Below are 27,117 nucleotides of genomic sequence, written 5' to 3'. Positions count from 1 at the left end.
CTGCATTTTCAACAAAAAGTAACAAATTAAACACATATTAGTTTGAGCCACAGGGAATTGCTCTTTTTCTAGGTCAAATATATTTGATCATTGGAAAATTTTATTTTCTTCTACCTAAGGATTCCAGGTAATGAGCTATCTAAACACTCATATCTACAAAGATCTCTCCATTTTCTAACCTCTTTTGGTAATTATATTCAAAGGTAAATCATCCGACCCTTTGGAAAACTAACTGCTGAGATGAAGTGATGGTGATAAATGATAATTATGATGATGATATTTTTCTCCCAGGAGGGCTAGACTAGGGTTTCCTGAAGGCAGGAACATGGTTACTTTCCTGTGTCTCCCAGAGTGCTAACACTTGAATTGAGCCTGAAATGTGGACTTACAGACTTGTGGGCTGAAAGTGCAGATGCTAGGTAAGAAGACACCTGATGATTCAGATTCCAGGAACCTTATGAATACTTTCTGATGTAAGGATGGGCAGAAAAAAATCTTCACACAATGAGAATTCATGATGGCTTTTGGAAGGATGTGAGTGAGATGAAGGCAGGACCAGCTACATAATTTGTACGGTCAAGTGAAAAATGAAAATGTAGGGGTTCTTGTTCAAAAATTAATAAGAATTTCAAGATAGCAACAGCAGAGCATTAAACTAAGCGCTGGCCCCTCTGTGGTCATGGCCCTTTATAGACACTGAGAAAGCCGTCTCCATGAAGCCAGTCAAGTACGAATTTGGTCCCTATCATAACTGACCTTATAATTCAAAAATTCTTCAGTATAACAACATGGAACAATAGTAAATCATACATGAGGATAAGATGCAGGAAGTTCCAGATTCAAAACTTCCTTTGGCAATTTTGAACTGTGTCACCTTAGAAAAATGTGTTAAGTTCTCTGCAGAAGCTCTCTTTTTTTATTTCGAATGAGTGGCAACAAATAAAACTGTTTACTATAAGAATTGTCAGAAATATTAAGGGGAGTGGATTCTTTTAGCAAAGTTACATCAAGGGGTTATTTTGGTGTGAATATATAGCCCTGGAGACATCCAGGTGAAGCTGGGAGTGAAGTAGACACTGCAATAGGTCTGCATAATAAATTAGGAACAATGCTAAGGCCCATATATAGCTGAGGATGAGACAGGAGAACAAAAGGAGAGGAAGAACTTAGCAGCATGGTGGAATGCTGGATGTTTATATGGAGCCATGATCACAGGAAACTCCATTGTGTTGAGACTAGCCAAGAGACTTTGAAGTAGCAAATATTTAATGTTACATTTATTTCTTATCCTGTGCTGCAATATCCACCCACCCTAAACACACTTTCCACATGGTCCAAAACTTCAAGAAGTTTTACCACCTATACAATCTTTTATAGTGGTTGTCTTAGTTTGCTAGTGCTGCCGTAACAAAAAGTACCATAGGGAATGAGGATTCATTGTCTCAGAGTTTTCTAGGTTAGAAGCTCAAATCAATGTATTAGCTCTAGGGGAGAGTCTTTCCTTGTTGGTAGCTCCAGGTGTTCTTTTGGTATTCCTTGGCTTGCAGATCAGTCTTCACATGGAACTTGCCTTCCCCCTATGTGTGTGTCTCTCTGTTTTCCCTTGTATAAGAGACCACTCAGAAGGGATTAGGTTTAAGACCCACCCTACTCTGGAATGTCTTGATTAACATAACAGAGAAAAACAGGGTCATACTCACAGCTACAGAAGTTAGGACTTCACATCTTCTGGGGGAACAAAATCCAATCAATAACAGTGGTAATTTGGAGAATAAAATTTTAGGATATTATCCATGTGGGGACAAGTGGAACAGAAAATTTGTAAAACCAGAATGAAGATTGGGAATTTTCCAGGAGCAGGATGTAGGGGATAGAAATGATGAGTCATGCAAGAACACCTAGAGATGTTGGCAGGGACCCTGGGTTACTCATCACTTGTAGGATAAGGTTCAAGATAATTTGACTTTAGTTAGAGAACCAGGGAACCCCATAAGAAGCTCAGCCAAGAAGCTCTGCAAACATATAAGGACTGACCTCTGAGCTCTATTTTTGGAGGGCATAACAGTGCATGCTGATCATAATTGTGAAATTAAACAAGAAAATTATACAAAGGGCTCAGCACAATAACTGTGAGAAAGTAGGTGTTTAATAAATATAAGCTTTCTTTTCCCACTTTGCCAGATCGCATATAGAGAATAAACAAGAAGGTGTGTGGGCTGTAGCCCTAGTTCCTAAAGAAGAGATTGCCCTATTTCTCATTTGCTTCAAAGTTCCCAAGATGATGTAGCAATTAAGGAATGCTGATTGTTACTTTTGCCAGGAGGAGGGCTTCTGTGACCTGCTTCGCTACAGTACTCCGTGAAAAGAGGAAGCACTCACCATTAACATGGCGCATTTTTCTGAAGTCAAAGTGTATTCACATTCAGGGTAGTCAGATGAAAAACCTCTCAAGCTCAACGCAGTGATTATGATCCCTATGATGGCCACGACTGAGCTGATGAAATACGAATTCTAGAAGGGAATAAAAATCCATTAAACAGGCCAACAACATCTGCAGATATGCCTCCATCCTTCACACTCTCTGCTTCTTTCCCAATAGAGTCATCTTCTCCAGCAATAGCCTCCTGATTTGTCCCTTTCTATATCTATCTCTATAGATATCAATGGATACATATATATATCTATCTATGTATGTCTCTATCTCCATCTATATCATCTCTTCCTCTCTCTCTCTCGATATATATAAAAAACCTAAACTCATTAGCATACAATGGATTCTGACTCATGGCAACCCTATGTGTAATAGAATAGAACAACTCCATAGGGCTTTTTGTTGTTGTTGAGAATATACACAGCAAATTATACCCTAATTCAATACTTTCTCTGTGTATAGCTCAATGACATTGTGTACATTCTTGCAGTCCTGCAACCATTCTTACCCTCCTTTTCTGAGTTGTTCCTCTCCCATTAACATAAATTCTCTGCCCCTAACATTTCTACCTAATCGTTGAAGTTGCTGTTGTCACTTTGGTCCTGTATAGTTTTTGAAAGAGCATAATGCTCAAGGCAGATATTTTTTACTAGTTGTGCTAAACTGTTATCTGGTTTTAAGAAGACTTCATAGGGTTTTTCTACTTGAAATCTTTACAGAAGCAGATTGCCAGGTCTTTGTGGCACAACTGGGTGGATTTGAGTGTCCATTTTTAGGGTAATAGTGAACTGTAGACCATTTGCACATCCCAGGGATTTAATCTCTGGCAGAACACAGATATGACCTTGTCATTCCCATACCTGTATCCTTTAGATGACTCCCCTAGGAATGTCATTAGAGGGACTTACAATGCCCTTTATACTTTAGTTGGGCATATACTGGGTCCATCTCCTACCATGTCATACTTCTGGTGCATGATTGCTTATCCTTCTCTAAATATTGCATGCCTTTCATGCCTCTACACTTTCTGCATATTATTTCCCTCCCCTGGGGATTCCCTGCCATACATTCTCTTCTCAGGCGAAAGGGTATGAAGGCCTTTTATAAAAACTCAAATTGCTCAGGAAAGAGTGAGAAGTTGGGTGTGACTGTAGTAGTAGGCACCATTTAGTGAGTCTAACTGTATGAGAAGCTGGGGAGGCAGGTTTAGATAGGCCATCGTGAACATGCTCCACAGGTTAGTATTTACCCTTTGAGCAAGGAAAATTCAGATATGGTCTTTTGGCAGGAAAAACATGTGTTGATATCTGGATATTCTGTCTTTTATTGGCTTTGTGAAAGACAGCTTGGCGTGGAAGTTATGTTTTAAAATTGCTTCTTCTTTAATAGCCTTAGTGGAAATTTTATTTTATTGCAATCTGGATCAAAATCCTTTTAGGAGTCAATTTTATTACACATTCTAATCATTCAGTTAATAAATATTATGTCACACCAGTACTCAGTGCCATTGTCATGGGCTGGACCTCAAGTTCCAGGGATCTTTTGACTGCTTCTGTTTCACATGTCCCCTAAGGTACCCTCCATATCTTCATAAAGATTCTCTGAGCAGCTACCTCGCCAAAATATTCAGCCCCATGTCAGCAATTCTATCATTGGCCAATTGGCAGATGAGTTATTTCGAAAGACTGATTTAACCAGTTCAATCTCACAATCTCTTCTGTTTGTTTAAAAACAAACAAAATATGGGGCCTTCAGGTATCATTAACCCTCTTCTGGGACAAAAAAAAAAAAAAGGAAATATTTCTCACCAAATATGCACCTCTATATCCTCTATTTTCTTCTGGAATTAGCAAGGCCCCTGAAACAATAAACTAGTAACAAAAAGAAAAATGAAGATAAAATTTTAAGCAAATATTTGAAGTTATAATTTATCAAAACTTACCCCTAAATTAATAGAAATGTTAAATCAACAAATTATCTTAGAAGTAACACAAAACTTTATAAATAATCCCCACCTCCTCAAGAAAGAACAAAAAGAAATTCTATCAGGGGGATTTATAGGGAAATTTATCAAGCCTTTCAAACATTAGCTGATAGCAATGATATTTAAACAGCTTCAGAAACATTGACATATAAAGACATCTTTCAAATTCCTCATATGAATTGACACTAATATTGCTACCAAATTTGAACAAGATACTACAAAAAGAAAAAAAAAAGAAACTAAGATTAATCTCTTTTAAAATATCTATTAAAATTTGTAAATAAAAGAGCAGGAAAGAAAAATTTTAAATTCCTTATTGGACGATTAAGATTTACTAGTTCATTAGACTGCAATGATTGTGTAACTATTTTCCCTTCAGAAAAAATTGCTCGAATCAAGTCAACAGGATCCCTGCCTTAGACTATTCAACTGTTGGAGTTTCAAGATTTGCTTTGGCACTCAGATTTCAAAAGTTTCAAAAAAATGTATTTTAGTACCCAAAAAAATGAATAATCTAATGAAATAGGATGATAAATTACTTTTAAAAAATATCTTATATCAAGACATTTGTTGTTGTTATTAGGTGCCCTTGTGTGGGTTCCGACTCACAGAGAACCTGTCTACAATGGAAGGAAACACTACCCGGTCCTATGTTATCCTCACAATATTTGTTACACTTGAGCCCATTATTGCAGCCGCTGTGTTAATCCATCTCCTTGAGGGTCTTCCGCTTTTTCGCTGACCCTCTACTCTACCAAGCATGATGTCCTTCTTCATGGACTCATCTCTCCTGAAAACATGTCCAAAGTATTTGAGACAAAGTTTTGTCATTCTTGCTTTCAAGGAATATTCTGGTTGTACTTTTCCCAAGAGAGATTTGTTTGTTCTTTTGGCAGTCCATGGTCTGTTCAGTATTCTTGGCCAACACCACAATTCAAAGGTGTCAGTTCTCTTTGGTCTTCCTTATTCATTGCCCAGGTTTTGCATGCATATGAGGAGATTGAAAACCCCACATCTTGGTCAGGCCCACCTTATTCTTCAAGGTGACATCTTTGCTTTTTAATAATTTAAGAGGTCTTTTGCTGCAGATTGGGCCAATCCAATATGTCTTTTGATTTCTTGACTGCTGCTTCCATGGGTGTTGATCGTGGATCTGAATGGAATGAAATCCTCGACAGCTTCTATCTTTTCTGTTTATCATGATTTTGTTTACTGGTCCAGTTGTGAGGATTTTTGTTTTGTTTATGTTGAGGTGTAATCTGTAATGAATGCTGCGTTCTTTGATCTTCACCAGTAAGTGCTTCAAGTCCTCTTTGGTTTCAGCAAGCAAGGTTGTGTTATCTGCATAATGCAGGTTGTTAATGGAGTTCTGATGCCAAGCTCTTCTCTGTATAATCCTGCTTCTTGGTTTATTTGCTCAGCATACAGATTGAATAGGCATGGGGAAAGGATACAATGCTGACACACACCTTTCCTGACTTGAAACCATGCAGTATTCCCTTGTTCTCTTTCAATGACTGCCTCTTTCTATGTACAGATTCCTCATGAGTACAATGAAGTGTTCTGGAATTCTCATCCTTTGCAATGCCATTCATAATTTCTTATGATCTACACAGTCAAATACCTTTGCATAGTCAATAAAACACAAGTAAACTTCTTTCTTGTATTCTCTGCTTTCTGCTAGGATCCATCTGATACCAGCAACGATATCGCTCATTCCACATCCTTAACTGTATCCAGCTTGAATTTTTCTCAGTTCCCTGTTGATATACTGCTGCAGCTGCTTTTGAAAGATCTTCAGAATGTTTTTCTTCAGAATATTGTTAGATATTATCCACATTCTGTTAAATCATATTTCTTCGGAATGGGCACAAATATGGACCTCTTCCAGTCATGTAGCCAGGTAGCTGTCTTCCAATTTTCTTGGCATAGACAAGTGAAAACTTTTAGTGCTGCATCCATTTGTTGAAACATTTCAATTGGCATTCTCTCAATTCCTGGAGCCTTGTTTTCTGCCAATGCCTTCAGTGTAGTTTGACCTCTTCCTTCAGTACTATCAGTTCTTGAGCATCTGCTACCTCCTAATATGGCTGAACCAGTCCATTTCAGCTCACTAATGCCTAGGATATTGATGTTTATGTGTTCCATTTCATTTTTGATAACTTTCAGTTTTCTAGATTCATACTTTGTATGTTCCACTTTCTGATCATTAATGAATGTTTGCAGCTGTTTCTTCTGTATTTGAATCATGTTACATCAGCAAATGAAGGTCCCAAACCGTGACTCCATCCATGTCATTAAGGCCGACTCTCCTTTGAGGAGGCAGCTCTTAGCCAGTCATGTTTTGAGTGCCTTCAACCTGAGGGGCTCATCTTCTAGCACTATATCAGAGAATGTTCCACTGCTATTCGTAAGATTTTCTCTGGCTAATTTCTTTCAGAAGTAGACCACCAATTCCTTATTCCCAGTCTGTCTTAGTCTAGAAGCTCAGGTTCAACCTGTCTGCCATGGGTGACCCTGCAGGTATTTAAATACTTGTTGCATAGCTTCCAGAATCAGTGCAACATTTAAGCCCCCACAATATGACAAACTGACAGACGTGTGGTGGAATATCAATGCATAGAGATGATTAATGTAAACTAAACCACTTCTAGAAAAAAATACCAGAGAGAATTCTCCATCACGTTAAATGTAAATAATCTGTTATTTCTTCAAATGTACAAGTATTTTTAAATATTGAAATAACATAATTTTATAATTAATAGAGTTAAGGAAAAAATTCACATGTTTCTTGATAAAATATGATCTTCTACTAATACCTTGTAAAACTAATGTAATATCTTAGCCCAAAAGTCTTCAACATGTTTAATGGCACAACCCTAGTATCATATTATTAAATTGAAAATCAAGAAAGCATGGCTATTTTTATGAAACTGGACTGATTATATTATCTTAACCAATATAATTATATTAAAAAAATTGTTAAAATTAACGTTAATTAATTTTGAATATGAGTTATATTAGAAATATCCAAGAATATCAACTAGAAACTACTATAAAAATAAGAAAATTTAATAAAGCAGATGGGAATAATATTACAAACAGAAATTATGTATACACATCATAAACATGTGATTACATGTGTGTATATGAGTATGTTTGAGGATAGAACTGAATAAAATACCTCATAATAAATAAATAAATAAAGAGAAGCACAGAGTAAGAGACATCAGTAGTGCTGAGGTTGGGGCAGTGGGGTGTTACAGTACTAACTGTGTTTTTTAGGAAAGGCCTCATTGAGAAGTGAGATTTAAGCAAAGACTTCAAGGAAGTAAAAATTGTTAGACTACACCTATGCCCTAGGGCATCCTCTCTTGCCAAAGCAGATATATGGGAAAAGAGCATTTCTAATTGAGGGGAACAGAGGTCCTAAGGCTCAAGGAATAAAAAGGAGGCCAAGGAGTCAGGTGGAGTGAAGTAGGCAAGGAGAGAGAAGCTGGAGGTGAGGTCAGCAAGGTGATGGTGGAGCTAGAAGAAAAGAAAAGAAGAAGTAGAAAAAAAAAAGAAGTCTGATAAGGTCTACCAGGAGTCCTTGATGAGCTCTTGCATCACCAACCAAGGACCAATGTGAAAATGACTTGCCACGGACCTCCTTTTGAAATAATCAATGCTTTCAATATATAAGCCATTCTGGGTTGGGTTTCTGGTTACATGCTGCTGTAATATATTATAACTGATGGATATTAAATATTTAATTTGCCTAATTTTGTCTTTTATATTATTATTCCCACATTAAATATGAAAAAACTGAGTCAGAGGCAGATTAGATATATTTTTCAAGGTTATAAAATACAAGGTAGAGGGCGGAGCCAAGATGGCGGACTAGGCAGACGTTACCTCAGATCCCTCTTACAACAAAGACACGGAAAAACAAGTGGATCGATCACATACATAACAATCTACGAACCCTGAACAACAAACACAGATTTAGAGACGGAGAACGAACTAATACGGGGAAGCAGCGATAGTTTCCAGAGCCTGGAGCCAGCGTACCAGTCAGGTACGGCACAAGCACAGAGACCTGCTCCACCCCCCTGAACTAACCCCGGGAGGGAGACCAGCCGGTTCCACGGGCGGCGTGGGACGCAGCCGGTAGCAGAAGTCCCTGGGAGGCAGTGACTGATCTTGGAGCAGAAAGAGCAGCATCCGAGCCGGGGAACCGTCCCGCAGGGATTTGGACTGCACGCAGGTACGCCATAAACACGGAGAGTTGCTCCACCCCCTGAACTAACCCCGGGAAGGGGACCAGCCGGGTCGCGCGGGCGGCGTGGGACGCAGCCAGTAGGAGAAGTCTCCGGGAGGCAGCGACTGGTATTGGAGCGGGGAGAACAGCGTTCCAGCTGGGACACTCGGTCGCGGCACAAGCACGGGGAGCTACTCCACCCATCTGAACTAACCCCGGGAGGGGGCCCACCTGGTTCACGGAGGTGGCACGGCCACGCGGCTGGAGGGACGAGAAGTCCCCGGGAGGCAGCGACTGATTTTGGAGTCGAGAGTGCACCGTCCCAGTAGGGGAGCCTTGACGCTGGGCGTGGGGCTGGAAGCGGAGGATCTGACCGTGACTCCAGCGGGCCATACCCCCTGGGGGCAATCTCCACACAGCCAGCACACATAGGCGACACGCCCGCGGGAATCTCAGATATAACAGTCATTCCAAGCAAGACAAGCAACTCTGGCTATATTCTGAGGTGCTACTCTCCTATCTCTCTGTTCCCTCCCCCACCCTCCCCAGGCGGCTTCATTAACATCTGAATAGCCTGAGCCAGAGGGAGAACTCTGATAGGGATCTGACTGCAGTTTTTTTTTAGCGGATTTTCTGGAAAAACTAGTTTCCCAGTGATGGCTCGGAGACAACAATCCATATCAAACCACTTAAAGAAGCAGACCGTGACAGCTTCTCCAACCCCCCAAACAAAAGAATCAAAATCTTTCCCAAATGAAGATACAATTTTGGAATTATCAGATACAGAATATAAAAAACTAATTTACAGAATGCTTAATGATATCACAAATGAAATTAGGATATCTGCAGAAAAAGCCAAGGAACACACTGATAAAACTGTTGAAGAACTCAAAAAGATTATTCAAGAACATACTGGAAAAATTAATAAGTTGCAAGAATCCATAGAGAGACAACATGTAGAAATCCAAAAGATTAACAATAAAATTACAGAATTAGACAACGAACTAGGAAGTCAGAGGAGCAGACTCGAGCAATTAGAATGCAGACTGGGACATCTGGAGGACCAGGGAATCAACACCAACATAGCTGAAAAAAAATCAGATAAAAGAATTAAAAAAAATGAAGAAACCCTAAGAATTATGTGGGACTCTATCAAGAAGGATAACCTGCGTGTGATTGGAGTCCCAGAACAGGGAGGGGAGACAGAAAACACAGAGAAAATAGTTGAAGAACTTCTGACAGAAAACTTCCCTGACATCATGAAAGACGAAAGGATATCTATCCAAGATGCTCATCGAACCCCATTTAAGATTGATACGAAAAGAAAAACACCAAGACACATTATCATCAAACTCACCAAAACCAAAGATAAACAGAAAATTTTAAAAGCAGCCAGGGAGAAAAGAAAGGTTTCCTTCAAGGGAGAATCAATAAGAATATGTTCTGACTACTCAGCAGAAACCATGCAGGCAAGAAGGGAATGGGACGACATATACAGAACACTGAAGGAGAAAAACTGCCAACCAAGGATCATATATCCAGCAAAACTCTCTCTGAAATATGAAGGCGAAATTAAGATATTTACAGACAAACACAAGTTTAGAGAATTTGCAAAAACCAAACCAAAGCTACAAGAAATACTAAAGGATATTGTTTGGTCACACAACCAATAATATCAGATATCAGCACAACACAAGGTCACAAAACAGAACGTCCTGATATCAACTCAAATAGGGAAATCACAAAAACAAACAAATTAAGATTAATTAAAAAAAAAAAATACGCATAACAGGGAATCATGGAAGTCAATAGGTAAAAGATCACAATAATCAAAAAGAGGGACTAAATACAGGAGGCATTGAACTGCCATATGGAGAGTGATACAAGGCGATATACAACAATACAAGTTAGGTTTTTACTTAGAAAAATAGGGGTATATAATGAGGTAACCACAAAAAGGTATAACAACTCTATAACTCAAGACAAAAACCAAGAAAAACGTAACGACTCAACTAACATAAAGTCAAACACTATGAAAATGAGGATCTCACAATTTACTAAGAAAACCGCCTCAGCACAAAAAAGTATGTGGAAAAATGAAATTGTCAACAACGCACATAAAAAGGCATCAAAATGACAGCACTAAAATCTTATTTATCTATAATTACCCTGAATGTAAATGGACTAAATGCACCAATAAAGAGACAGAGAGTCACAGACTGGATAAAGGAACACGATCCATCTATATGCTGCCTACAAGAGACACACCTTAGACTTAGAGACACAAACAAACTAAAACTCAAAGGATGGAAAAAAGTATATCAAGCAAACAATAAGCAAAAAAGAAGAGGAGTAGCAATATTAATTTCTGACAAAATAGACTTTAGACTTAAATCCACCACAAAGGATAAAGAAGGACATTATATAATGATAAAAGGGACAATTGATCAGGAAGACATAACCATATTAAATATTTACGCACCCAATGACAGGGCTGCAAGATACATAAATCAAATTTTAACAGAACTGAAAAGCGAGATAGATACCTCCACAATTATAGTAGGAGACTTCAACACACCACTTTCGGAGAAGGACAGGACATCCAGTAAGAAGCTCAACAGAGACACGGAAGATCTAATTACAACAATCAACCAACTTGACCTCATTGACTTATACAGAACTCTCCACCCAACTGCTGCAAAATATACTTTTTTTTCTAGCGCACATGGAACATTCTCTAGAATAGACCACATATTAGGTCATAAAACAAACCTTTGCAGAGTCCAAAACATCGAAATATTACAAAGCATCTTCTCAGACCACAAGGCAATAAAACTAGAGATCAATAACAGAAAAACTAGGGAAAAGAAATCAAATACTTGGAAACTGAACAATACCCTCCTGAAAAAAGACTGGGTTATAGAAGACATCAAGGAGGGAATAAGGAAATTCATAGAAAGCAACGAGAATGAAAATACTTCCTATCAAAACCTCTGGGACACAGCAAAAGCAGTGCTCAGAGGCCAATTTATATCAATAAATGCACACATACAAAAAGAAGAAAGAGCCAAAATCAGAGAACTGTCCCTACAGCTTGAACAAATAGAAAGTGAGCAACAAAAGAATCCATCAGGCACCAGAAGAAAACAAATAATAAAAATTAGAGCTGAACTAAATGAATTAGAGAACAGAAAAACAATCGAAAGAATTAACAAAGCCAAAAGCTGGTTCTTTGAAAAAATTAACAAAATTGATAAACCATTGGCTAGACTGACTAAAGAAATACAGGAAAGGAAACAAATAACCCGAATAAGAAACGAGAAGGACCACATCACAACAGAACCAAATGAAATTAAAAGAATCATTTCAGATTATTATGAAAAATTGTACTCTAACAAATTTGCAAACCTAGAAGAAATGGATGAATTCCTGGAAAAACACTACCTACCTAAACTAACACATTCAGAAGTAGAACAACTAAATAGACCCATAACAAAAAAAGAGATTGAAACGGTAATCAAAAAACTCCCAACAAAAAAAAGTCCTGGCCCGGACGGTTTCACTGCAGAGTTCTACCAAATTTTCAGAGAAGAGTTAACACCACTACTACTAAAGGTATTCCAAAGCATAGAAAATGACGGAATACTACCCAACTCATTCTATGAAGCCACCATCTCCCTGATACCAAAACCAGGTAAAGACATTACAAAAAAAGAAAATTATAGACCTGTATCCCTCATGAACATTGATGCAAAAATCCTCAACAAAATTCTAGCCAATAGAATCCAACGACACATCAAAAAAATAATTCACCCAGATCAAGTGGGATTTATACCAGGTATGCAAGGCTGGTTTAATATCAGAAAAACCATTAATATAATCCATCACATAAATAAAACAAAAGACAAAAACCACATGATCTTATCAATTGATGCAGAAAAGGCATTTGACAAAGTCCAACACCCATTCATGATAAAAACTCTTACCAAAATAGGAATTGAAGGAAAATTCCTCAACATAATAAAGGGCATCTATGCAAAGCCAACAGCCAATATCACTCTAAATGGAGAGAACCTGAAAGCATTTCCCTTGAGAACGGGAACCAGACAAGGATGCCCTTTATCACCGCTCTTATTCAACATCGTGTTGGAAGTCTTAGCCAGGGCAATCAGGCTAGACAAAGAAATAAAAGGTATCCGGATTGGCAAGGAAGAAGTAAAGTTATCACTATTTGCAGATGACATGATTATATACACAGAAAACCCTAAGGAATCCTCCAGAAAACTACTGAAACTAATAGAAGAGTTTGGCAGAGTCTCAGGTTATAAAATAAACATACAAAAATCACTTGGATTCCTCTACATCAACAAAAAGAACACCGAAGAGGAAATAACCAAATCAATACCATTCACAGTAGCCCCCAAGAAGATAAGATACTTAGGAATAAATCTTACCAAGGATGTAAAAGACCTATACAAAGAAAACTACAAAGCTCTACTACAAGAAATTCAAAAGGACATACTTCAGTGGAAAAACATACCTTGCTCATGGATAGGAAGACTTAACATAGTAAAAATGTCTATTCTACCAAAAGCCATCTATACATTTAACGCACTTCCGATCCAAATTCCAATGTCATATTTTAAGGGGATAGAGAAACAAATCACCAATTTCATATGGAAGGGAAAGAAGCCCCGGATAAGCAAAGCACTACTGAAAAAGAAGAAGAAAGTGGGAGGCCTCACCTTACCTGACTTCAGAACCTATTATACAGCCACAGTAGTCAAAACAGCCTGGTATTGGTACAACAACAGACACATAGACCAATGGAACAGAATTGAGAACCCAGACATAGATCCATCCACGTATGAGCAGCTGATATTTGACAAAGGACCAGTGTCAATTAACTGGGGAAAAGATAGCCTTTTTAACAAATGGTGCTGGCATAACTGGATATCCATTTGCAAAAAAATGAAACAGGACCCATACCTCACACCATGCACAAAAACTAACTCCAAGTGGATCAAAGAGCTAAACATAAAGACTAAAACGATAAAGATCATGGAAGAAAAAATTGGGACAACCCTAGGAGCCCTAATACAAGGTATAAACAGAATACAAAACATTACCAAAAATGATGTAGAGAAACCCGATAACTGGGAGCTCCTAAAAATCAAACACCTATGCTCATCTAAAGACTTCACCAAAAGAGTAAAAAGACCACCTACAGACTGGGAAAGAATTTTCAGCTATGACATCTCCGACCAGCGCCTGATCTCTAAAATCTACATGATTCTGTCAAAACTCAACCACAAAAAGACAAACAACCCAATCAAGAAGTGGGCAAAGGATATGAACACACATTTCTCTAAAGAAGATATTCAGGCAGCCAACAGATACATGAGAAAATGCTCTCGATCATTAGCCATTAGAGAAATGCAAATTAAAACTACGATGAGATTCCATCTCACACCAGCAAGGCTGGCATTAATCCAAAAAACACAAAATAATAAATGTTGGAGAGGCTGCGGAGAGATTGGAACTCTCATACACTGCTGGTGGGAATGTCAAATGGTACAACCACTTTGGAAATCTATCTGGCGTTATCTTAAACAGTTAGAAATAGAACTACCATACAACCCAGAAATCCCACTCCTAGGAATATACCCTAGAGATACAAGAGCCTTCATACAAACAGATATATGCACACCCATGTTTATTGCAGCTCTGTTTACAATAGCAAAAAGTTGGAAGCAACCAAGGTGTCCATCAACGGATGAATGGGTAAATAAATTGTGGTATATTCACACAATGGAATACTACGCATCGATAAAGAACAGTGACGAATCTCTGAAACATTTCATAACATGGAGGAACCTGGAAGGCATTATGCTGAGCGAAATTAGTCAGAGGCAAAAGGACAAATATTGTATAAGACCACTATTATAAGATCTTGAGAAATAGTAAACCTGAGAAGAACACATACTTTTGTGGTTACGAGGGGGGGAGGGAGGGAGGGTGGGAGAGGGTTTTTTTTATTGATTAATCAGTAGATAAGAACTGCTTTAGGTGAAGGGAAAGACAACACTCAATACATGGAAGGTCAGCTCAATTGGACTGGACCAAAAGCAAAGAAGTTTCCGGGATAAAATGAATGCTTCAAAGCTCAGCGGAGCAAGCGCGGGGGTCTGGGGAACATGGTTTGCGGGGACTTCTAAGTCAATTGGCAAAATAATTCTATTATGAAATCATTCTGCATCCCACTTTGAAATGTGGCGTCTGGGGTCTTAAATGCTAACAAGCAGCCATCTAAGATGCAGCAATTGGTCTCAACCCACCTGGAGCAAAGGAAAATGAAGAACACCAAGGCCACACGACAACTAAGAGCCCAAGAGACAGAAAGGGCCACATGAACCAGAGACCTACATCATCCTGAGACCAGAAGAACTAGTTGGTGCCCGGCCACAATCGATGACTGCCCTGACAGGGAGCTCAGCAGAGGACCCCTGAGGGAGCAGGAGATCAGTGGGATGCAGACCCCAAATTCTCATAAGAAGACCAAACTTAATGGTCTGACTGAGACTGGAGGAATCCCGGCGGCCATGCTCCCCAGACCTTCAGTTGACACAGGACAGGAACCATCCCCGAAGACAACTCATCAGAAATGAAAGGGACTGGTCAGTGGGTGGGAGAGAGACGCTGATGAAGAGTGAGCTAATTATATTAGGTGGACACTTGAGATTGTGTTGGCAACTCTTGTCTGGAGGGGGGATGGGAGGATAGAGAGAGAGGGAAGCCGGCAAAATTGTCAAGAAAGGAGAGACTGAAAGGGCTGACTCAAGACGGGGAGAGTAAGTGGGAGTAGGGAGTGAGATGTATGTAAACTTATATGTGACAGACTGATTGGATTTGTAAACGTTCACTTGAAGCTTAATAAAAGTTATTATAAAAAAAAAAAAAAATACAAGGTAGAGTTAAGACACTGTCTCCAATTATTTCAGAAGGTACTCTACTCACCACTACTGACCCCCATATAGTGTAACCTGAGTATACTGAAATGGGTTTTGGTCCATCATTTGGCAACGAGACAGACATCATCGTTATTCCCAAGGTGAGGTTTATCAAGCCAATCAGGATCTGGACAACCTAGAAATGATGACAAAAGTAAAAACCAATTATCTATCACAGAAATGGTGCCCAAGCCAACCTTTCTCTAACCACTGAGTCACTTTCCTTCTCCATTGTTTGGAATAGTCAGACGTGCTTCTTGATAGTCTCTTATCAAAAAAAAAATTTTTTCCATATAAAGAACTGTGAATATTGTAACTTACCAAAATTGTCTCTTGGGATATCTGTCTTTGACCCAGGAATTTCGAAGTAAAAGAAGATTCTGCCAGGACTTGCTCAGAGACACTGTATGGTACCCAAAATGACAACCCACTATGTCATAAATACTCCTATGAGAACTGTTGCTCTTCTTTGTCACATGCCCAGATACGGGAGAAAAAGGAGTTAGTAAAAATTTTTCTGGTAAGGATAACTGACCTAAAGGAAGGAGAGACCTTACAGGGGATAATGAGAAAAGAGCAAATATGGCATGGTTTTGGGATCTGGGACCTGGGGCCATGACTGAGTACAGAGATCAAAAATTAGGAGAGTTTGAGTACAATTGTCCCATGACATTAGAAAGGATTCAAAGTGCTAACAATGACTTTGTCCCAGTGCTTTGAAGCCTGAGCTACAGAGAAACTTTTATATTCGCTGTCTTTCTACTACCACTAAGCTGTCTTTCTTTACACCTTTCATTATTTTCAGGGAAATCCACCTAAGACTCCAGAGAGGAAATACATGGAGGATAAAAGAGTTTTCATCATCTTCAGAGCAGGACTGGCTGAGAAAGTGACCCAGAGAGAGATACTAACAATAGGCAGCCATTAGGTATCAGGGAAGTCTGTGGAGTGGACACCATCTAGTCCACACATGGCCTTTTCTTTTGCTGCTCTTCCACGTGGAAGTTAAATATATTTATCACGGATGACCCACATGGATAAGAAACATGATGTCATAGAATTTTCTGCCATTTTTTTTCAAGTGATAGGGCCTGAACAACAAGTACTGCTGTCCTGCCATCAGTAGATGTGATATTACACTTGTAGGAGAGAGTATCTGTCATTAAATCTGATCAATTTTGAGTTTACAGCATTATTAGTCTTCTCCCAGATCTGCACCTGACTTACCCCAAGGATCTTCTTCTTCACTGACATCCTTTTCCACAGATCTGAGTGTAGAGCAGCAGGCTGTCCTACCTTGGGTACACCAAAGTCAGCCCTTGGTGTGGTCTATTGTAGTCCTTGCAGGGCTGTCACAGCAGCAGAAAAGGTGCTACAATAAGAAACATAATACAGAATGAAGTCCAGGAAATGACAGGAGAGGAACTCTTTGAGGCAGGCTCCTCCATAACAAAATCTCTGGCCTGTATTCCTTCACTAAGTTATACAGCTATTAGGATATTTCATAACATATTAAAGAGAGAATTTATTTCTACATGCCTGATTTACTGCATCTTGGGGAGGGAAAAAGGATGTATTTACATGATTCCTGAGAGCATGATATTTGTTTTGCCATGTGGTTAGTGTTTGTGGCTATTTATCTTTTCCAGTTTTTTTCAAAGATTTTTCAGCAGAGTCAGAGTTGTCGTCAGCTTCCTGCTCTCATGGAATAAACTAGACACATGTGTAAATGATGTGAGGGTGGTATCTGACCTTCTGGAACTTGACAAGGCAGAAGGAGGTTCAAGAGCAATGGCCAAGGCTAATTCCTATGAGACGAAGTTTAGTCATGTCTCCTCTCTCAGCCATCTTTACCAATTCTGACACCAATCATCCCTCCTACCGCACGCTCTACTTCTCTGCTGGGTTCAATAAATCATTGCAATGGCCACACAGAACTCACAGACAATATTTACAATGATGGGGTCTGTTAGGGAAGTAACAGTTACAATTCAGGCTTAGGAACACTCAGGACAAAGTTCATCCATTGGGACGGCCTCTTCCCAGCCATGCTAGCACATGTGACTCTCCCTGGCCCTTGGCCTTTGTCCAAAGACACTCAGCTTTCTCCATGGTCTGGGATTAAAAAAAAAAAAAAAAACCAGTGCCGTCGATGCTAACCCACTATTTCCTGCTGCTGGGTTTCTGTCACATTTCTCACTGCATTCAGTGTTACAACTCTCTCTCTGTCTGAGACTCTTCATTCAATGAGCTTCTCAGTGCAAGGATCTTTGGTCCAAAAATGTGTTGGTTCCTAGCTAGTCTTCCTTGGAGTGGTGACGTCTTCTCTCTGTTCTGGAATTAGCTCTCTCTTAAGGCAAAACTGACCAATCCCCTTGGTGGCTACAATTATCTTATTTGCATAGTCCCACTCGATCACTTGGGTGGGACTTAGAAAGGCCATAAAAAAGCGACTCATCACATTGTAACAAAGGACCAGGCAAAGGCATACCAGGGGAGCTCTTCTTTCTATTGCAGACTGTGCTTTGATGATAACTGAGTTTATAAATTAGGTTACATATTAAATTCTATTCAGTAGTGTGATGGTTAAGACTGTGTGTCACATTGGCTGGGTAATGATTCTCAGGGTTTTGGCAGTCTTATGTTATTGTGGTCACTTCCTTGTTGAGATTTGATATGTGATGACCCTCATGATGGGATCTGCTGTGAATAACCAATCAGTTGAAAGGGAATTTTCTTGGGCATGTGGTCTGATGTGAGTGTAGGTGGATCTTCTGGCAGGGCTCAGGGTCTTATGCCTGCTCTGGATCCTGCAGCTGGCTCCTGTTCATCTCACCTCCAGTTCTTGGGACTGGAGTTAGCAACTTCCCTGCAGTCCTGCCTGTTGATCCTGGGATTCATCGATCTTCACAACCTGTGAGCAAGAGCCCTGCTCTCCAACCTACACATCTTGGGTTTGCCAGCCCCTGCAGCTATGTGAATCAGGAGAAGCCTCTATTCTGACCCACAGACTTGGGACATTACCCCCTCTACAACAGTGTGACCCATTTCTTTGATCTCTCTCTCTCTCTCCATGTATATGTATATGCTTTACTTGTTTTGCTTCTCTAGAGAACCCAGCTTAAGACCTTTGGTACCAACGGTGATTCTAGAGAAACAAATTGTAAGGATGAATTTTCTCTAAATTGGTTCCCAAGTCTTGTTAGTCTTAAAGATGTTGATGACTCTGCTACCAGTATAGTAAAGAGGGCACTGCTAATCCATAGTATGAGGTGACAATTCAAATATGCAAAATATTACCACCAGTAGATCAGGTACTGGCGAAAGCTGAGGCTCTGGGTGATTGCATGTATGATACGATTCTACAATTTTGTATTAATGAGAAGCGTAAAGAAGCTGTTTGGTTGGTCCTACTATTGCTAGACAAACTGGTGAAAGAAAACTCAGGCCTTCAGAGTCAATCTCATGCACTGCAGAAATGACTTCGGAGTTTCCATTTGTGCCTTGAGAGAAAGCTTTATTTCTTGTAGTAACAGCTGATAATTCCAAAAACCAAACTGAGAGTTTTATTGTAAGCGTGGCTGAATTACAATGCCAACTTAACTGCCAAACTCGAGAAGTATCTGAAGTTAAAGTGAAGGCATTGATTGGAAAGAAATGGGGTCCTTGAAACCTGGGAATGGCACATATGGGCAAATAATCAGGAACCTGGAAACATTGCGCCCCTAAATTCCGTTGAATCATTACTGCCACCAGAACTGTTAGCCCCTCCACTCCCATCTAATGAGATTAACTCAGCTGCATCTAAAGCTCCTCTTTCTGGGTCATCCCCTGGGACATCACCTGAGGCAGATGCTTTACAAGACAATGCTGAATGTCCTCAAAACGTTTCTCTACTGATTTTGGCTTCTAGACCTATAACAAATCTTAAGTCCCAGTGAGCCCCAAAAGGTGAAGTACAAAGTGTAACCCAGGAGGATGTATGTTACACTCCAAAAGAACTGCTTGACTTTTCTAATATGTACAAACAAACCTGGAGACTGTGTGTGGGAATGGCTATTAAGGGTGTAGGATAATGGTGCAAGGAACATAAAGATGGATCACTCTGAGTTTATTGATATGGGCTCACTAAGCCCCGATTCTTCATCCAATGTTTCAGCTTGAGAAGTTAGGAAAGTATCTAATAGTTTATTTGGTTGGTGTCTTAGGCTGGGTTCTCTAGAGAAGCAAAACCAATAAAGCATATAAATATAAATACAAATATAAATACACACATATATATGTAGAGAGACAGATTTATATCAAGGAAATGGCTTACACAGTTCTAGAGGCTGGAGTGTCCCAAGTCCAATGGTCAGAATAGAGGCTTCTCCTGATTCACATAGCCACAGGGGCTGATGAAACCAAGATTGGCAGCTCAGAGAGTAGAGCTGTTGCTCAGGGGCCATGAAGATCAATGAATTCCAAGATTAGCAACCAACACCGCAGGTAAACTACTAGCTCAAGTCCCAAGAACCAGAGGTCAGATGAACAGGAAGCAGCTGCAGAATCCAGAAGGAACAAAATCCCTCAAGCCATGCCAAAATATCCACTTACATTCAGTGGAGGATGCACACCCAAGAAAAATCCCTTTCAACTGACTGGCTACCCACAGCAGATTTCACCATGAAGGTGATCACATAATATCAAATGTCATCATGGAAGTGACTGCAACATCCTACAACTATCAAACCACTGAGAATCATGGCCCAGTGAAGTTGACACACAACTTTAACCATTATGGTTGGGTTGCTGAAACATGGATTATTAGGTGGTCTATACTAAACCAAAGTGAAGTATCAGACCTGACTTGGTATACTGCAGAAGAAGATATTCAAAGGCTTAGAGAAATTAGCATCCTAGAGTGGATTTATCAGTTTAGACCCACAGAACCACACGTGGAATGCTTGGGTGACACACCTTTTCCCATAACAGTGAGGAACAAATTTGTGAAGCGAGCCCCAGCATCACTGAAGACTGCTGTGATTGATATTTTATGTAAGTCCGATTTGACAGAGGGAAGTAAGACACCTAAGTACAATGGGGCTGATTGGAGCCTGTGGTGGTAGAGGCCAAGTGGCACCACTGAATCGACAAAGACAATGTGGCCATGGTTACAGTAATCAACAGCAAAGTCAAAGCACTAATCAGAATAATCTGACTCATATGGACTTATGGCATGGGCTACTTAGTCATGGTGTCCCTAAGACTAAAATAGAGAGGATGGCTATTAAGTATTTCCTGATCTGCAGAAATAGATAAATTCTAGGTCAGGTGAACAGCAATCTAACTTGAATCACGAGAATAAAGGGTCAGGGTCCCTCAATCAATTCCCAGACTTGAGTGAGTTTAAAGACCCACAACACAGTAAATGAAGTGGAGGCTGGGTCTCCTTGAGGAATTACTCAAATACACTGACAAAAATTTAGACTGTTAATTTCTCTCCTAGCCTTCCCCAAAAGAATCTATGACCTTTTATGAGAGTGACTGTTCATGGGGAAAAGAAAATAATCAGACTTTACAGGGATTACTGGATACTGGCTCTGAACTTACACTAATTCCAAGAGACCCAAAAGATCACTATGGCCCACCAGTCAGAACGGGGGTATATGGAGGTCAGGTTATTAATAGAGTCTTGGTTCATGTCTGTCTCACAGTGAGTCCCTGAACCCATCCTGCACTGATTTGCCCAGTCCCAGAATGCATAATTGGAATCAACATAGTCAGCAACTGGCAGCACCCCACATTGGATCTCTGACAAATGGAGAAAGGACTATTATGATAGGAAAAGCCAAGTGGAAGCCATTAGCACTGCCCCACCTAGGAAAATAGTAAAGAAAAAGCAATACTGCATTTCTGGAGAGACTGCAGAGATTTTGCCACCATCAAGGACTTGAAGGTTGTAGGGGTGGTGATTCCTGCCAGATCCCCATTCAAGTCACCAATTACACGCGTGTAAAAAAATTAAAAAAAGATGGATATTGGAGAATGACAGTGGATTATTGAAAACTTAACCAAGTGGTTACTCAAAATGCAGCTGCTATTCCAGATGTAGTCTCATTGCTTGAACAAATTAGTAAATCTCCCTAAAGTGTTGCCGTGAGTCAGAATCGACTTGACGGCAGTGGATTTTGGGTTTCTGGTACCTGGTATGGAGCTATTGATGTGGCTAATGCCATTTTCTCCATGCCTGTTTCAAAGGACCATCAAAAACTGTTTGCCTTTGGCTGGCAAGGCCAGCAATATACCTTTAGTTGCCTACATCAGCATTATATCAACTCTCCAGCCCTATGTCAAAATTTAGTCCTCAGGGAATTTGATCGCTTTTTTCTTCCGCATCACATCACACTGGTCCATTACATTGATGACATAATGCTGATTGGGCCTAGTAAAGAGGAAGTGTCAATGACTCTGGACTTATTAGTTAAACATTTGCCTGTTAGAGGGTGGGAAATTAATCTCACAAAAATTTGGACACCTTTCACCTCAGTGATATTTCTGAGGGTGTAGTGGTATGGGTCATGTCTAGATATTCCTTCTAAAGTGAAGGAAAAGTTTTTGCATCTGGCTGCTCCCACAACTAAAAAGGAGAAACAATGCCTAGTGGGATTCTGTGGTTGTTGGAGGCAGCATATTTCTCCCTTGGGTGTGCTACTCTGGCCCATTTATCAAGTCGAAAGCTGCTGGTTTTGAGTGGGGCCCAGAACAAGAGAAGGCTCTGCAACATGTTCATTCTGCTGTGCAAGCCACTCTGTCCCTTGGGCCATATGATCTGGCTGATCCAATGGTGCTTGAAGAGTCCATGGCAGATAGAGATGCTATTTGGAGACTTTGGCAGGCCTCTATTGGCAAATCATAGCACAGACCCTATGATTTTTGGGTAAAGCCCTGCCATCCTGTGCAGATAACTACACTCCTTTTGAGAAGCAGTTTTTGGCTTTTTATTGGGCTTTACTAGAGTCTGAACACTTAACCATGGGACACCAAGTCACCATGCAGCCTGAGCTGGCCAACATGAACTAGGTGTTGTCTGATCCACAGAGTCATAAATTCGGATACGCACAGCAGCACTCCATCATTAAATGGAAGTGGTATATAAGAGATCAGTTCCAAGCAGGAACTGATGGTACAAGTAAGTTGCCTGAGAAGGTGGCCCTCATGCACATGGTCTCCATTTGTGTCACATTACCTTCTATCTCTCAGTGTGCCCCTGTGGCCACACGAGGAGTCCCTTATGATCAGTTGACTGAAGAAGAGAAAAGTCATACCTGGTTTACAGATGGATCTGGGCAATATGATGGCACCACTCAAAGGTAGACAGCCAGAGGTGGAGCCAAGGTGGCAGGATAGCAGATGCTTCTGGTGAGCACTCTTTACAATAAAGACCCGAAAAAGAATTGAAATGAGTATATTTACAACAAGCTAGGAGCCTTGAACATCTAAGGCAAGCTTTGAAAATGAACTGAGTGTCAGGAGAAGGAAGAGATAGTTCAGAAGAGGAGAGGAGTTGCTGGACCTGAATCGCAGGGAGCTCTCAGGCACTATTGCCAGGAGTGGAAGCGGCGGGCTGGTACTAGCATTCGGCCACATTTTTGTCAGGGAGATGCAGCTAGCCACACAGCCTACTCACACCTCCGGAACCAGAGAAGAACAGCGCTCTCAGCAAAAGCTAAGTACTTGTGTATATTTTACCATGGCTCCCTGCTTCTAAGCCAGCTTCAGTGGCTGACTTCCCTGGGCTTGAGATAGGCCCTGTTGAGCATCGAGGGCCATCCTTCCAGCACTGGGGAAGGAATAAATTTGCTTTTGGGGGAAAAGATAATTTGCCAGCTCCACTAAATGAGGGAGCTCAGGACAGAAGCGGCTCATGTCCAGGCATAAATTGTCCATGGATTTGAGTACCTTTCCCCTCTGCATGGACCTGTGTGGGCCTATTTCAGGAGAATAGGCCCTTATTGGCAGACTGCAACCATTTCAGCTCTTTGGCAGAGAGGTGGGTATTTGAAGCTTAACATTACTTTGCCTATTAAACAGGGTCCTCACCTACCCACATCAGGGGCCTAAGGACTGGTAGCTCCACTCAGGTCATCCAGCTACCAGTGACAGGGGTCTAAGGATAACTGGTACCTACCAGTCCTTACAACCAAAAACACTGGGTGCCCATGGTCTATCTGCAGAAACCACCCACCTGTACCCTCTAGGGAACAGGGACACACTTTCCTCAGAGACACATGGGGGATGATTCTCAGCCCCTGCCTTGTTAAGAGTGTGACCCCCTGCTGCAACCAGATACTGGTACCTACACCAATCACCCCTGCCCCTCTAAGACTTTAGGACAGAGCCTGTGCCACACACTTGATGATCAGCTAACTGGACACCTGAACTGAATTCATACAACAATAGTAAATGGAATCCTAGACTGATATACATAATAATAGCTCTAGCCATCAGGGCACAGGACATCAGAGCTCCAAACGTAAAAATAATCAAGCTAGCTCACTAAAGCAACCGTCTGGGAATATTAAAAGAAAACAAAGCAAGAAGCTATGACACAGTAAGCAAACATAATATAAACTAATACAATAGCTTATAGATGGCTCAGAGACAACAGTCAATATCAAGTCACATAAAGAAACAGACCATGATCACCTCAACAAGCTCTCATAACAAAGAATCTAGGGATCTTCTAGATGAAAGTGCCTTCCTGGAATTACCAGAGGCAGAATACAAAAGATTAATATAAAGAACCCTTCAAGATATCAGGAAAGAAATGAGGCAATACACAGGACAAGCCAAGGAACACGCAGATAAAGCAATTGAGGAAATTAAAAGGATTATTCAGGAACATAATGAAAAATTTATTAAGCTAGAAAAATCCATAGACAGACAGCAATCAGAAGAAATTCAGAAGATTAACAATAAAATTACAGAAGTAGACAACTCAATAGAAAGTCAGAGAAGCAGATTTGAGCAAGTGGAAGGCAGAATTTCTGAACCTGAAGATAAAGGACTTGGCACTAATATATTTGAAGAAAAATCAGATAAAAGAATTTTTAAAAATGAAGAAATCTTAAGCACCATGTGGGACTCTGTGAAGAGAAATAACCTACAAGTGATTGGAGTACCAGAGGAGGGAGGGATAAGAGAAAATACAGAGAGAGTTATTGAAGATTTGTTGGTGGAAAACTTCTCTGATATTGTGAAAGATGAGAAGATACTGATCCAAGATGCTCATCAAACTCCACATAAGGTAGGTGTTAAAGGAAAGTCACCAAGACATATTATAATCAAACTTGCCAAAACCAAAGATAAAGAGAGAATTTTAGGAGCAGCTAGGGATAAACGAAAAGTCACCTGCAAAGGAGAGTCAATAAGAATAAGCTCGGACTACTTGGCAGAAACCATGCAGGCAAGAAGGCAATGGGATGACTTATATAAAAAATTGAAGGAAAAAATTGCCAGCCAAGAATCATATATTCAGCAAAACTGTCTCTCAAATATGAAGGTGAAATTAGGACATTTCCAGATCAACAGGAGTTTAGGGAATTCATAAAAACCAAACCCAAACTACAAGAAATACTAAAGAAAGTTCTTAGGTAGGAAAATCAACAGTATCAGGTATCAACCCCAGACTAGAACACTGGGCAGACCAATCAGATGTCTACCCAGACAGGGAAATCAAAAGAGTATATCAGATAAAAAAAAAAAAAGCTCAAAACAGGATAACAGCGATATTATTATATAAAAGAAGACAACATTAAAACAATAAAGAGAGACTAGGGAATGTAGTCATAGATCTTCCTTATGGAGAGGAAGATATGGTGATACAAAGAAGTAAAAGTTAGGTTTAAATTTAGAAAAATAGGGTAAGGAATAATGTAGCCATAAAGCAGACAAACTATCCTACACACGAAAATAAAATACAAGAAAAAAACAGAGACTTAGCAGAAACAAAATCAAGAACAAAGAATATGAGGATGACAATTTATAAAGATAATCCACTCAGCACATAAAATTAAGTGGGAAAAAGAAACAGTCAACAACACACAAAAAAGACATCAAAATGATAGCACTAAATTCATATCTATCCATATTTACAGTGAATGTAATTGCAATAAATGCTCCAATAAAGAGACAGAGAGTGGCAGTATGGATTAAAAATCATGATCCATCTATATGCTGCCTACAAGAGACACACCTGAGACTTAGAGACACAAAGAAACTAAAACTCAAAGGATGGAAAAAATATATCAAGCAAACAACAATCAAAAAAGAGCAGGAGGGGCAATATTAATTTCTGACAAAATAGACTTTAAAGTTAAATCTATCAGAAAGGATCAGGAATGATACCATATAGTGATTAAACGGACAATATAAAAAGAAGATATTAGCATTTTTTTTTATTAGCATATTAAATATTTATGCAGCCAATGATAGTGCTGCAAGATACATAAAACAAACTCTATCAGCATTGAAAAGTGAGATGGACAGCTCCACAATAATTGTAGGAGACTTCAGCACACCACCTTCGGTGAAGGGCAGGACATCCAGAAAGAAGCTCAAAAAAGTCATAGAAGATCTAAATGCCAAATTAACTGTCTTGACCTCATAGACATATACACAACACTCCACCAACAGCAGTCAAGTATACTTTCTTTTCTAGTGCACATGGAACTTTCTCTAGAATAGAACACATATTAGGTCATAAAGCAAGCCTTAGCAGAATCCAAAACACTGAAATTATACAAAGCATCTTCTCTGACCATAAGGCCATAAAAGTGGAAATCAACGACAGAAAAAGCAGGGAAAAGAAATCAAACACTTGGAAACTGAACAATAGCCTCCTCAAAAAAGACTGGATTATAGAAGACATTAAGGATGGAAGAAAAAAATTCACAGAATCCAATGAGAATGAAAACCCTTCCTATCAGAACCTTTGGGACACAGCAAAAGCAGTGCTCAGAGGTCAATTTATATCAATAAATGCACACATCCAAAAAGAAGAAAGGGCCAAAAATCAAAGAATTATCCCTACGACTTGAACAAATACAAAGAGAGCAACAAAACAAACCAGATGAAAACAACTAACAATTCGACCAGAACTAAATGAAACAGAAAACAGTAAAACAATTGAATTAACAAGACCAAAATGTGGTTCCTTGAAAAAATCAACAAAATCGATAAACCATTGGCCAAACTGACAACAGAAAAACAGAAGAGAAAGCAAATAACCCAAATATTACAACAGACCCAACTGAAATTAAAAGAATCATATCAGATTACCATGAAAAATTGTACTCTAAGAAATTTGAAAACCTAGAAGAAATGGATGAGTTCCTAGAAACACACTACGTACCTAAACTAACAGAAACGGAGGTAGAATAACTAAATAGACCCATAAAAAAAAAAA

The 27,117-nt window shown here is 39.7% G+C and overlaps 1 protein-coding gene and 1 long non-coding RNA gene across 2 annotated transcripts in view; both read right to left on the bottom strand.

Annotated features, from left to right (window-relative positions):
- LOC111753191 (membrane-spanning 4-domains subfamily A member 4A-like) overlaps positions 1-27,117 on the bottom strand; it is a 262,670-nt gene that overhangs the window by 1,715 nt on the left and 233,838 nt on the right. The gene's annotated exons all lie outside the window — the stretch shown is intronic.
- The window catches only part of LOC135231634 (uncharacterized), a 43,132-nt gene continuing 20,228 nt past the window's right edge, over positions 4,214-27,117 (bottom strand). The window contains exons 2-4 of the long non-coding RNA XR_010322430.1: positions 16,896-17,040; positions 15,676-15,804; positions 4,214-4,302 (exon numbers count right to left, since the gene is read on the bottom strand). This is a non-coding gene — a long non-coding RNA (uncharacterized LOC135231634). The remainder of the gene's footprint in view (positions 4,303-15,675; positions 15,805-16,895; positions 17,041-27,117) is intronic.

The sequence above is a fragment of the Loxodonta africana genome, chromosome 7 (assembly GCF_030014295.1).
Source record: "Loxodonta africana isolate mLoxAfr1 chromosome 7, mLoxAfr1.hap2, whole genome shotgun sequence".
Taxonomy (NCBI): domain Eukaryota; kingdom Metazoa; phylum Chordata; class Mammalia; order Proboscidea; family Elephantidae; genus Loxodonta; species Loxodonta africana.
Note: the sequence above shows the minus strand (reverse complement) of the source record. Positions and strands in the feature narration are given on the sequence as shown.